Source organism: Meriones unguiculatus, chromosome 2 (assembly GCF_030254825.1).
Source record: "Meriones unguiculatus strain TT.TT164.6M chromosome 2, Bangor_MerUng_6.1, whole genome shotgun sequence".
In the NCBI taxonomy this organism is placed as follows: Eukaryota; Metazoa; Chordata; class Mammalia; order Rodentia; family Muridae; genus Meriones; species Meriones unguiculatus.
This window is the reverse complement of record NC_083350.1, coordinates 166,911,260-166,926,204: the sequence shown is the minus strand read 5'-3', so window position 1 is coordinate 166,926,204 and position 14,945 is coordinate 166,911,260.

The window sequence follows — 14,945 nt, the reverse complement described above, 5'->3', positions numbered from 1 at the left end:
CAGTATAATTCCTGTGTATGGCATGAACATCCTGCAGGCATCAAAGGAGGGAAGGGCTGACTTTTTATCAGCATGCTCACATGTGAAACAAAAGAGGGAAAAGGAAGGGAGAGGCAGCAAGTATCAACAAATGAGACCAGGCTCTCATTGTACCATGCCTGAATAAACACACAGCACACACTTGAATATACCCATTGACCCATGATACCTCCTGTACCATGTGTTCCCCTGAGATTGCTATACATCACTGGGTTGTGGGTTCCTCTGTTGCCCTGGGTTGATGAACCCTCTTCTGCTTGTTGCTTGGTAATTCTCATTTGCATCTCATGTCCTGAGATTGCATCTTTGCACTTAGATTGCTGCAAAATTTATAAAGAAATTTAAACGGAAACAAAAATATTGTACTTAGAAAATACATTTAAATTTCTGACCAATTGTTCTAAATTTTTATAATTCAGAGGGAAAGAATGATTTAAAAAAAAGTTTGCTAATACTGTTGGTATGAATTTGTTATGCCTCTTTGAAAGCAGAAATGACAACATAAAATTGGGCTATAAATAGCCAGGTTTTTTTTTGTCCTCTGTAACATAAAATCATTGTTCTCTCTTTGATCACATGATATTCTAAACGTAAATAATTTAAGAAACATACACCCATTATATACATGCGGCCAAATGCTCATGTGGGAGTTGCTAGCCTTGTTTGTATTCTTGAAGTTTGTTTTCGGTGAGGCGACTCAGAGAATCTCATGGTTTCCCTGGAAAATGAAACTGCAAGTAAAAAGAAAATAAAATCTCTAAAATCTGGTAATAACTAAAATTTATTCTTTGTATAAAATTCCAAATGGAAGTTTTCCTGAAAAGCACTGATTAGCTCTGATCTTGTGGTTTCTGAGGCCTTGCTACCTAAAACAGTCTCTTTTTTTTTTTCATCAATTATACTTTATTCATTCTGCATCCCCCCATAAGCCCCTCCCTCCTCCCCTCCCAATCCCACCCTCCCTCCTCCCTCTGCATGCATGCCACTCCCCAAGTCCACTAATAGGGGAGGTTCTCCTCTCCTTTCTGATCTTAGTCTGTCAGTTCACATCAAAAGTGGCTGCATTGTCCTCTACTATGGCCTGGTAAGGCTGCTCCCCCCCAGAGGGAGGTGATCAAAGAGCAGGCCAATCAGATTATGTCAGAGGCAGTCCCTCTTCACATTACTATGTAACCCAATTGGACTCTGAACTGCCCTGGGCTACATCTGTGCAGGGGTTCTGGGTTATCTCCATGAATAGTCCTTGGTTGGAGTATGAGTCTCTGGGAAGTTCCCTGTGTTCAAATTTTCTGGTTCTCTTGCTCTCCTTGTGGAGACCCTGTCCTCTCCAGCTCTTACTATTTCCCAGTTCTTACCTAAAATTCCATTCACTGGAGAGATGGCTCAGAGGTTAAGAGCACTGGCTGTTCTTCCAAAGGTCCTGAGTTCAATTCCCAGTAACCACTTGGTGGTTCACAACCATCTATAGTGAGATCTGGTACATAATAAAACAGTCTCTTTCTCGACACCCTCACAGTTAACTGTGTATTCCCCTCTACCCAAAATAGATGAGAGTCTGCTTGTTAGTCTGTGAGTCTCTCCTCTGCAGAGGAAGCTTCCCAAGCACACTGAATGATCCAGTGGCCGCAGGGGCCACATCCCACATGATGGACCCACACTGAGTAAAGATCCAAACCTTGACAGCTTTCCCGAAACCCAGGAACTGGAAACAACGTCACTACAAGCAAGTACTCTCAGCCACTCATCAACTACATTAATTGGAACATCCCTCCTGACTCTGAAATCCGTAAGAGGAGACCCCCCACATTGCCTCGTGAGCCTGTGCTCTCAGAGCTCACTTTGCACTGTCTTTTCATGGTGTTAATAACTTTCCTAATGAATCCTCTATTCAGAAAGAAAATCTTTGCCAGGTATGGCAACACAGGTCTGTAATCCCAGCCCTCAGGGAGGCAGAGGTAGGCAGATCTCTAGAGTTCCAGGCCAGCCTGGTCTACAAAGAAACTCCAGGACAGCCAAAGCTAGACAGAGAAACCCTGTTTCGGGAGCATGGGGAGAGACAATCTTCCCTCAACAACACCTTTGATCACCCCCAAATCTGTGACCGTTATAGTATCAAAATATATTTCTTTTACTGTATCTCAGAAAAAAAAAAAAAAACAGAATTATTACTGTTCATTCCACTAACGTATCTACTCACATACTTGTTTGGTTAAGGCAAGCATTTACCTCTCAATTTGCTTAATGCAATTTGGGACTGAGAGATAAATTACCATAACTATAGCTTCATTTGTCATCAGAGTAGAATTTAGTTATCAGCCTCAGGCTTGAATCCCCACTTGGTGACATGCTGAATATTTCCCAGAAATAGCACTTTGGAAACTGAATACTTCTCTCTTCTCTGATCTGATTTCTTGCAAGATTCCCACTGAGGAAGCCAAGCTGATCAGTCCACCTGCTTGAGCTTGGCCTTATTTCCCACTATAAATAATTTGGAAACTTAAATACTAGCTTCAAGGCTCCCTCCTGGCTCAGAACATATAGCTTTAGAAACACTTTGTCAAGCCTTTATGGGAGGAAATAAGCATAATGGAAGAGTCCCACGGAGCTAGAAACTCAACACTAGAAGAGTCTCAATATTAAGATTAACTTGTCTCTTTAAAGTTTAGCAAAGTGTTAGAAGTTAAAATTATACAAAAATAGTTACAAATACACATTTTATATACATTACATATAGAAGACAAAATGTTACTCTGAATTCATATGCATTTTGATAATAGCCTGGTTAGCCTTAAAGTGACATAGCTTAAAGTCAATTGAGAAGAGTCACAACTGAGATTGCCAAGGTCAGACTGATCTGCAACATGTCTGAAGGGATTGTCTTAGTTATTAATTTATATGGGAGTGTAAGGGTTTTTAATCCAACAACATGGCTACTCTGGCTGGAATACAGACATGCCATTAGCACACACCTTTAATCCCTCTTTCTGGAATATAATCATTCCCTTAGTACACACCTTTAATCCCAAACAATGAAGATTGGTAGAAAGAAGCATCCATGTTAGAAAGTAAGGTCTAATTGTTTGGCAGACAAAGTGACAAATCACAGAAAGATTTGACAAAATAGGAGATGCTCTGCTCTCATGAGAAAGGAGAGGAAAGAGAGATGAGTTAGATAGGGAAAGAGGATAAAAGGGAGGGACCAGGAAAAGAGGAGGGAGGGGCCATGGTTGGATGTATAGTGAGTGCATAAATTAAAAATAACTTATAAAAGAGTGAGAAGCACAGAGAGAGATAGAAGGCAGTTTTACCAGGAGACTTTTACAGAGACAAGTTGAAGAGAGAATAAGCTAGACACAGGTGAAGACAGAAGGAACCTGAAGATTAGAATAGATTGTTAGAGTGTTCTGCCCAGTTCACGAACCCCAAAAGACCAGGAATAACTAGACTCCACTGTAAATACATGAGGTTCTTTTTATTGTAAATTACAAGCTGCAGCTTGGGCCCACACACCACCACCACCAAAGAGGTTGAAGCCGGGCACTAGCAGTGCCCAGGCTAGTTGGGTGATATATAGATTCTGGTCCCTCCCAGCAAGCCCAAGGCAGGGGCAATTCCTGCCTGGCAAGCATCTATTGGTCAAAATGCTACATTTTTAATTGACTGGCTATAGGAAGGTCCCCAGCCCATAATAACCTGGTGTCCCTCCCTAGGGGGATGGGCCAGTTTCCTAGCAACTGTTATCTCTAGTGGGTGGAGAAAGAATGCAGTAAGGCAGTTCTTCCCCTCAGGGCATTCCTGGACTTCTCCACCCACCTAGTTCAGGCCTTAATAATAGCTGCTAATTTTTAATTTTTTTTTTTTTTTGGTCTCTCAAGAGTTAGTTTGAAGCCAAGCAGAGCAACTCAGTCAGAATCTGAAATAAGCCAGTTTATTTTTTATTTATTTATTTTTTATTTTAATCACAGGTCATTCAGTTGTATCCCAGCCGTAGCCCCCTCTCTCTTTTCCTCCCAATCCTACCCTCCCTCCCTGCCCCCTTCCAAGTCCACTGATAGGGGAGGTCCTCCTCCCCTTCCATCTAACCCTAGGTTATTAGGTATCTTCAGGACTGGCTGCAAAGTCCTTATCTGTGGCCTAGTAAGTAGTAAGGCTGCTCCTCCCTGGGGGGGGGGGGGGGAGGGCTTAATGAGCCAGTCATTGAGTTCATGTCAGAAATAGTTCTTGTCCCCCTTACTAGGGAACCCACTTGGATACTGAGCTACCATGGGCTATGTTCGAACAGGGGTTATAGGTTATATCCATGTGTGGTCCTTGGTTGGAAAAACAGTCTCATAGAAGACCCTTGTGCCCTGATATATTTGGATTTTGTGGGGCTCCTGTCCCATCTAGGTCATACTAACTCCCCCTTCTTTCATATGATTCCTTGCACTCTACCCAAGGTTTGGTTATGAGTCTCAGCATCTGCTTTGATACACTGCTAGGTAGAGTCTTTCAGGGGCCCTCTGTGGTAGGCTCCTGTCCTGTTACTTGTTTTCTCCTACTTCCAATGTCGATTCCCCAATTTGTCTTTCTAGGTGAGTATTGATCATTTTAACCCTGGTCCTCTTTCTTGTTTATCTTCTTTAGGTGTACAGATTTTAGTATGTAATAAGCCAATTTAACTCAGTCAGCTTGGAGAGAAATCTGAGCCAGAACAGCTGAGTTGAACCAGCCAGCCACAGTTCAGAAAGGTCTACAAAGGGTGAACTTATTGAGCAGTAAGTCTGAAAGGCTGAAAACATTCTAGGCCTAGATTAGATTGTACTAAGGCTAGAAGCTTCCAGGAGTAGTTCTACATTAGCAGACAGAGGTAGTCAGCCTCTGGGACAACAATAACCTCAAGCTAATCAAAGTTAATCTTACATGGGAGGGCCCAGACCACTGTGGATACCTGCATTAGATGTGCTGTCCTAGGCTGTATCATAAAGCTGATACATGATCCTTTGTCTCAACCGTCTGAACATGGGGGTGACAGCTGTGTACCACTGCTTCTGGGTAACTAAACCTTAAAATTGACTAAGACCAAAAGTTTTCTTAAGACTTATAGAATCTGGGAGCTGGAGCGATAGCTCAGAGATTAAGAAGACTGGTTGTTTTTTCCAAAGTTCAATTCCTAGCAACCACATGGTGGCTCATAACCACCTCTAAAGAAACCTGGTGCCCTCTTCTGGCATGCAGGAACACATGCAGGCAGAATACTGTATAAATAATAAATAAATAAATCTTAAAACAAAACAAAAAAACCTCAAAGGGCCATGGCGGTACATGCCTTTAATTCAATCACTGAAGAGACAGGGAGTTCTATGCGTCAAGGCCAGCCTGGTCTAAAGAGAGAGCTCCAGGATAACCAGAGCTGAGGGACAGACAAAAAGAAAGGAAATGAAAAAGAAAAAATAAAAAAATAAAAGACCTGTAGAGTCACAAAGAACTCATTTGACTTCTTAATTATTAATGATATTTAGCAAATTAAATGTTCTTTCTGTATCTCACTTTCTTAGTTCTCATGGAAGACACAAATGCTTCTTTCAGTACATGAGAAGTAATTTAGATGAAATTCTTTTCAGAAGTCAGTAGAACATGTTATCTAGTTCATAATATATCTGATAAGTAGTAATTCTCATGGTGGCATCCAGAAGATAGCAAGTATCAATACTCTACAATCACGGTTTTATATGATCTTAAGCTACCAGATCTATTTTAATTCCAAGAGTAGAATTCTTTTGAAATAACATATCACTTTAATAGCAAGATGATTTTAGTGATTTGGACATATCTTAACTACACCCCATATACTTAGGGTATTTCCCTTTTATCAATAATGTTCAGGCACATAAAACACAACCTCCAAATAAATAACTAAATAAGTAATAAGAGAGAGAAGAAAAAAAGAAGGTAAATAAGAAAGCTATGTCTGTTTTAATAGGAACAATACCACTTATAGATAATTTACATTATACGTGATATTAAGTTTTTATCCTAAGGCTTATGACAAATACAGCTGAGTTTGAGAAAGTTAACTGCTTACAAAAATACATGTACATATTTAACTTGTGATAAAGCTTATTCTCCTACCTTTCCCAGACTCTGGTTCATTTGTAATGTGGTAGGATAATAATTTGAGATGTAGTTCCTGGCTAAGAATTATCACACATTCTTATCACAAAGACAAATAAATAAGAACTCAGTGATGGAAGCAGCAATCTTATTTAGTCACTCACTAAGCTTTGGCAAAAGACAATTTAAGAAGAAAGGAAAAGTCATCCAGAACTAGTTCCTTTTGCTTCCATCCATATCCATACCAAACAAAACACACATAAAGCAAAGAGGGTAATTGAGATCATTTATATATTGACCATGCCCTGTTAGTGTACTTTTAAAAAACTCTTTTATTCACATTTCTTTATTATTAATAATTACAATTTATTCCCTCTGTATCCCACCGTAGCCCCCTCCCTCATCTCCTCCCAGTCCCTCTGCCCCTCTGTCTTCCCTCCACCATGTCCCTCCCCTAGTCCACTGACAGGGGAAGTTCTCCTCTCCTACTATCTGACCATAGCCATCAGGACTCATCAGGACTGTCTGGATCCTCTTTCTCTGTGGCCTAGTAAGGCACCTCTCCAGGGATACATTCATGCCAGTGACTGCCCCATTATCTTTTTCTTCAGACTCCACCCCAATCTCTTCCAACACCCCAATACCAGGTAGGAGAGATAAAGAGTTAGTGGGAGATGGGGCACAGTTCTCTTAGCTGCTTCTTGCTGGCTAGTGTCCACAGGTTCCTTGGAGCCAGTTCAATCCTTATTTCAGGAGAGCTCCAACTTCTTTTTTTTTTTTTCAATGCAGTTTATTCAGGAACCTTGAACAATCATCGGACCCTGGGGAAAGCCAGCCCACAGCCTATATAGCCTCTGGGTAGCCAACCCCAGCGTGCCACGTGGGCAATGCAGATAGGTCCACATACATGGAAGCAAGCCAGATCCTCAGCCTTAGCCAAATGTGGAGTTGTTTGTGACAGAGAGCACTCACCATCAGGAAGGTGGAAGGCGGAAACCAGCTCCATCTTTAAGGCGCGGCATTTCGCAGCTCTCTACAGTTCCCCCTTTTTGTTTTAGACACATCAGGCAAGAGTAGAGGTCTGATCTCTGATATTAGAAATAAATTGGGACTTTGTACTGATGTTCATTTAGGTGTCATCCACCCAAAGAGCATCAGACCTGTCCAATACCTTTTTCTCAGAGGCGGGACCTGGGGCATCAACCCGCATGCAATCAGACTTGCTCTTCTCTGGGTCGAAAGCAGCTGACCCTGAGTACAGTGCTTAGCCTCGCATCCTGAGCATAACATTTCAGCTTTTTATGGTAGCCAACCATGCTTAGGGAGACTGTCCTGCTTCAATGGCTGTAAAGGCCTGAATGATCATGGCTGCATTACACTGTTGTGAGACTCTAATCTTGCATATACACCACAGGCAAACCAAGGAGACCAACACCAGAAGGCCTGCTAACGCTCCCATGCCCGCCCATTTCTTCAGATGATTCATGGCTGCAGCAATCCATGGTGATAATCCTGTGGCTAGTCCTGCATCCACTCTGGTAGAATTTACTGTGATAATGGCCACTCTCAGCTGCTCCATCGTAGTATCGAATTCTCCAGTCCAATTACCTAAAATATAGCTAGACAATTGTTTAGACAGATTTGCAGCACAGGAAAAATTCTCATGTTGTATGCTAGTGACACAAAGTCCAGCATACTTTCATTGACAGCCATAGGGTTGAGCGATTTGCCATAGGGTATCAATATGCTCCTGCACGAGGTCAATCCTCTGATTGAACACCATCAAGCCTCCTTTTAGTTGAGCATTAATTACTTTTTGTACATCTAAGGCATGAGCTACATTGGCTAAAAGATTATTCAGAGTCTGAGCAGTCTGCACAGTATGACTCATGGCTAATGCTGCGGTGGTAGCTCCAACAGCCGCCAATGAGATGACAGTAACAGTGGCGGCTGTAGTTCCAAGATCCCTTTTCTGTCTGAAGAGAGTCATATCGTGAGGGGCATCAAAGGGCACAGGCACCCAGCGAGGCATGCGAGTAACCAGGGCATACCTAAATTCACTAGCATTCCAGCATTGGGCAAAAAAGCAAGTATCATCACCACAATTACTTGGCTCTATCTGGCTAATAATGAATAAAAATGGGGGATATAAACAAACAGGTGTGGGCTTATAGGAAATATTATGAGAAGCCTTAACCCCCTCGTTGGAACATCTTGCATCAGTTCTAGAACTAGCAGTGGTGGTGTCCGAGGTCTGAGTAGGTTCAGGAGACCATTGCCCCCCAGGGCGAGACGTGCTCCATGTAAATTGACTAACTCCATGTTTTGCTCCACTTTTGAAAGTCATTTAAGGTTCTTAAATTATTTTTTCCCTTTTTTTTTAAAATTTTTCCTCAATTACACTTTATTCATTCTGCATCCCCCTATAAGCCCCTCCCTCCTCCCCTCCCAATCGCACCCTCCCTCCTCCCTCTGCATGCATGACACTCCCCAAGTCCACTGATAGGGGAGGTTCTCCTCTCCTTTCTGATCTTAGTCCATCAGTTCACATCAAAAGTGGCTGCATTGTCCTCTACTATGGCCTGGTAAGGCTGCTCCCCCCCAGGGGGAGGTGATCAAAGAGCAGGCCAATCAGATTATGTCAGAGGCAGTCCCTCTTCACATTACTATGTAACCCAATTGGACTCTGAACTGCCCTGGGCTACATCTGTGCAGGGGTTCTGGGTTATCTCCAAGAATAGACCTTGGTTGGAGTATGAGTCTCTGGGAGGTTCCCTGTGTTCAAATTTTCTTGTTCTGTTGCTTTTATTGTGGAGACCCTGTCCTCTCCAGCTCTTACTATTTCCCAGTTCTTACATAAAATTCCATTCACTCTGCCCAACAGTTGCCCATCAGGCTCAGCATCTGCTTTGATAGTCTGTAGGGCAGAGGGTTTCAGAAGCCCTCTGTGGTAGGTTCCTAGGTTGTTTCCTGTTTTCTTCTTCTTCTGATGTCCATCCTCTTTGCCTTTCCGGATGGGGATTGGACATTTTAGTTAGGGTCCTCTCTCTTGCTTAGTTTCTTTAGATGCACAGGTTATAGTGGGTTTGTCCTATGTTGTATGTCTATATGAGTGAGTATATATCATGTGTGTCTTTTTGCTTCTGGGACAACTCACTCAGGATGATCCTTTCCAGATCCCACCATTTACCTGCAAATTTCATGATTTCCTTATTTTTCATTGCTGAGTAATATTCCATTGTGTAGATGTACCACAATTTCTGCATCCATTCTTCAGTTGAGGGGCATCTGGGTTGTTTCCAGCTTCTGGCTATTACAAATAAAGCTGCTACAAACATGGTTGAGCAAATGTCCTTATTGTGTACTTGAGCCTCTTTTGGATATATGCCTAGGAGTGGTATGGCTGGATCATGGGGAAGTACTATTCCTAGTTGTCTGAGAAAGCACCAGATTGATTTCCAGAGTGGTTGTACAAGTTTACATTCCCACCAGCAGTGGAGAAGGGTTCCCCTTTCTCCACAACCTCTCCAGCATGTGTTGTCACTTGAGTTTTTCATCTTGGCCATTCTCATGGGTGTAAGGTGAAATCTCAGGGTTGTTTTGATTTGCATTTCCCTAATGGCTAGTGAGGTTGAGCATTTCTTTAAGTGCTTCTCTGCCATTCGGTATTCCTCTACAGAGAATTCTCTGTTTAGCTTTGTTCCCCATTTTTTATTTGGATTCCTTGGTTTGCTGCTTTTCAGCTTCTTTAGTTCTTTATATATACTGGATATGAGTCCTCTGTCAGATAAAGGGTTGGTGAAGATTCTTTCCCAATCTGTAGGCAGTTGCTTTGTTTTTGGTGATGGTCTCCTTTGCTTTGCAGAAGCTTTTCAGTTTCATGAGGTCCCATTTATTGATTGTTGCTCTTAGAGCCTGTGCTGTTGGTGTTCTGTTCAGGAAGTTTTCTCCTGTACCAATGAGTTCTAGGGTATTCCCCACTTTTTTTTCTAGCCAATTTAATGTGTCAGGTTTTATGTTGAGGTCTTTGATCCACTTGGACTTCAGTGTTGTGCAGGGTGATAAGTATGGATCTATTTTCATTTTTCTACATGTAGACATCCAGTTGGACCAGCACTATTTGTTGAAGATGCCATCTTTTTTCCATTGTATGGTTTTGGCACCTTTGTCAAAGATCAGGTGTCCATTCTTACAACAGCAGCAAGGAGCAGCGAAGTAGAAGCAGGAGCAGCTTTGTTCTTTCTCAGAGCTGTATTCTCTGGGCTCTGGCATTTATTCTCTCCCCAGACTCCTCAGATTTAAACTATCTGCATCTGGCAAAGAACTCCTCTCAAAGCCCACAGGAAGCAAATGGTCTGCTGCTGTGGACCATCTTAATCAGTCCCACATCCCACACCTGGGACCAAAACAAAACCATATTTACAATATCAACAATATTCTGTATTCTGCCTTCCATCTTTAGCCCCACAAATAACTGATGGTATTTGGAGAAAGAATAAGGCTTATCAAATTTTCTGAGTGATGGTGCAAGCACTGAGGAGACCTGTGAGTTACCAATCCTTTCTAGACTCTGCTGGTTGAAAGCCTTGCTGAAGTCCTCTACCAAGTAATATGAATGCTAAAATTAAGATGTCTGTAAGGGTTGTTGGAAGAATTGTGTTATCTGGGCATTGTATAGGGGTCCGTAAATAATTACAACTTTCCAACCAGGAAAATAAATGATAGAGAAGATACAGAAGATATAAAATAGGGAATGGTTATAGTGAGTTTGGAATTGATTCTTGGAGTTGAGGTCAGAGACTGTATAGCAGTAAATAGGAGGAGAATTGCCAGGGGTGGATAACATGTGTGATTGACACAGAAACCAGCCACGGAAAGCTCAATCATTTCATCACTTAATGTAATTATTTTTTTCTGTGAGTGATTAAAGTCAAGTGGATTGGGGGTATGGTTTTGTTTATATTTGTTGCAATATTTTTTTTAAACTCTGTTTTGTAGTCAAGGTATTTTCTTGGTTTAGTAGCCATGAAAACTAAATGACTAAAACAATAGAGTGATAGTTAAGTTTATTGACAGAGAAGTTTATTACGTCTCTGCTGCTATGATAAAAATGCCATGACCAAGGTAATGCATAGAAAGAAGAATTTATTGGGGGTTACATTTTCGAGGGTTAAGAGTACCATGGTGAGGAGAAAGGGCAAGAGGCAAGCATGAAAGCCAGAGCAGGAAGCTGAGAGTGCACAGCCTCAATGGTAAGCATAAAGCAAAGAGCGTGATCTGGAAGTAGGGTGAGACTACCTAATCTCCAAGCCTTCCCCAGGAGATGAACTTCCTCTGTTGTAACTGCTTAACCTGCTATAGCCCCCTTTGTTGAGGCCTACTTTAGTTTTTAACATAACTGTAGCTCCTCTGTTAATACCTGCTGTTTCCTGTAGCATATCAGAAGCCATTGTGCCTCCAACTCTCCATTTTGACAGCAAAGTGAATTTAAGTTCAAGTTCTCAGGCTCCTACATGCCTGAGACCATGATACAATTCAATAGTTTAATTCTTGCTGCTTAGAATAAAACAATAGATGATAAATGTATGTTCTGTTGGAGTTAAGACCACAACATCCTGCTATGTTTCTTACTCCCAGGTAGCTGGAAAGAGCTCTACTACCCTAAATCCCAATCCACTTAAAGTGCCTTGTCTAGCTACCTATATACAACACAATACACTTGGAATAACATAGATTATATTTAGCTAGTCAAAATGATTAATGCTGCCTCCCCCTCTACCTGGTAATGGATTTTTGTATTAAAAAAAAAAAAAAAACCTGCCTCAGAAACAGACTGGCATCATCGTCTGGCTCCAGATTATGGCCATGAACCATGTTCAGTGTTCAATAATCTTCCATCGTTCTGAGTCGGTGTTCGAGTGATCAGTGTACAGTTATTCCTGAACCTGTAGCACCTCCAGCAAGGCTATACCACATAAATCCCTTGACTAGAACCACTAACTGGGAACCAAATTTAAGTATTCAATTCTATGGGGTCCATTTCGCATTCAAACTACACACTGGGTCTGTGATAATGATCCATTAACATTCCTTAGTAGAAGGAGGACAGTAATCAGACAACCCTTATCTGGGACTCCAGTCATAGGTCTCTATTGTCTCCTCCCACAGATGTAAGCGATTTGGAGAAATACGAGAGTACTTAGGAAATGGAAGGTTAACTCTGAGACCTGAGAGTTAGGAGAATCGGAAATAAAGTAAGGGAGGGAATTCCGTACATTAACATATGGAAAGACTGCAGTAAGACAAAAGGAAATGAAATATTGAAAACTTTCCTGGCTGGTGGGTCTATGTAAGAAAAAGAACCATTACAGGAAATAATGATATACAAATAATCCATCTAAGGCCACGAGGAACCTTCCTTTTCCTCTCTTGGAGCTGGACTGAGGTCCAGGTCTTGTGTAATTTCAAGCCCTCTGTCTCTTCCTTTTCATAAAATATTTCCTTTCCTGTCACTATTTATTTATGTGTGTCTCTACAGTTGATTATAAAGAGGCACAAGTGCCTTAAAAATTTCAGTGGGTAGTCTGTGAACTCAAACTGTGCCTGTAACATTTGATGAACTAGCCAGTAGAGAGTTAAGAAGATACTTCTGAACTTTTTTCTCTCTTAAAAAAGCACCATGGAATACTACTCAGCAATTAAAAACAAGGAACTCATGAAATTTTCAGACCAATGGCTGGAACTAAAAAAGATCATCCTGAGTGAGGTAACCCAGAAGTAGAAAGACACACATGGTATACACTAGGATATATATTATACAAGCATACTAGGATATGTATAAACATACTAAATTCTATAGTTCAAAAGAAGCTAAACAACAAGGACTCGAGGGAAGTTGCTTAATCCTCGTTCAGAAGGGTAAACAGGATAGACATCAGAAGCAGGAGGAGACAGGTAACTGGGATGGGAGCCTATCACAGAGGGCCTCTGAAAGACTCCACCCAGCAGGGTATCAGAGCAGATGCTAAGACTTGTAGCCAAACTTTGGGCAGAATGCAGGGAATCTTATGGAATAAGGGGGAGATAGAAAAACCTGGAGGGGACAGGAGGTCCATGAGGAGACCAACAGAGCCGAAAATTCTGGGCCCAGGGGGCCCTGCAGAGAGAGATGATTCAACTAAGGACCATGCATGGAGAGGACCTAGAACCCCCTGCTCCGATGTAGCCCATGGGCAGCTCAGTATCCATGGGGGTTCCCTAGTAAGAGGAGCAGGGGCAGTCTCTGGCAAGAACTCCATTGCCTGCTCTTTGATTGCCATCTTGACTTATAGCAATTCTGCCCCTATCCTATTAATCAGCGTGCCATGTGCTCGCCCCTTTCCCACTCCTGCAAAACTGATGGCTTCTAAACACTGGCTTCCAATATTTCTGACTTCTAAGGTGCTAGTTTCAATCTTTAAAAGATATTTTCTTCCTGATTTCTGTACACTCTGCTCATATATATATATATATATTTAAAATGCTTTAAATTCTTATATAACAATTTATGTAATTTTCTCATTGGGTTTACATTTATAAGACTTCCTTAATCATAACTGTTTATTTTATCCCCTTTTAGACTAGGACAACAACAAGCCTCATTTTTAAATTGGGATAGATTTTTATAAAAAATTCAAAGTTATGTTTTACTATCTATATAATTCAACCCTACTACCTATATAATGCAATAATGTCAAAATTTCAAAGTTATAAAGGTCTATTCAATTCAAATTAAATTAATTTAAAATGTACATCTAACTGTCTATGTCTTTAGCAATTCCTAAATTAATAGATGCTGTTTCACCTGCCATGTGCTGCCTATGATCTGGATTCACCACTAGGTTTTCTGGCTAATAGGTTTGATATAATAAATTCAAATGTAATTTTAAAATTGCTTTGTACTGTTCTACTATGTTGTTGGTTTTAAAACTCATAACTCAGGGGTTGGTTACTATGTACAGGTTTTTTACCAATATTCTAAATTAAGATCTATTAATTTTAGAGGCAATTCTAATTTATGTTAAAAATTGGTCATTGTGCTATATCTTTACTATCAAAAGGTTAAAATATGCTTGTTTTCCAAAAATAATATTATTAATCTATAGTATAGCCTTAGACTTTTATAAGCTATACACTTTTTATATATTAAATCATACAAAAAACTATTATGCTTTCACTTTAATGGACTATATTTATGACTTTTAAGGCTCCAACTTACCAAGGACAAAACCTAAAGTCCTAATATTTAATGGTTAATGAATGCAAGTTAATAGTCATCTCATAGATGTCCAAATATACATTTATAGTCCTACAGATGCAAACATGGTTTCACTGCCATCTTTAATAAACAGCTGAGGATGATCATTGGGTCACCATACAGGAGTTGGTAAAAATAATGAGAGGAGCCTTCCCAACAGGCTCATATACAGCCAAAACTATGCTCCTGACCTTGGTTTGCTCTGAGGCTGTTGGCATTCCCACACAAAAAACAAGAGGTCTGCAATGCCCCATCCCTCCAGGGTTTAGCCAAAAGCCCATTCTGCCAGGTGACTGTTTCAAATGCAGCCAAAGGGGACGCTGTTTCCACAGCTGCGGCCACAAGCTGGCAGACTGGCCTCTGGACGTCAAAACGCTACCATGCAGTTTTGTCCTCTGTGCCCAGCCAACTTCTGTGCTGGGAGACTTCAGATGCCTTCTCAGTTCTCTTCATATGCAGGCGATCAGGCCTTAAGCCTAAGTCGTAGAGTTGCTATTGTCAGGCCTAGACACAATAT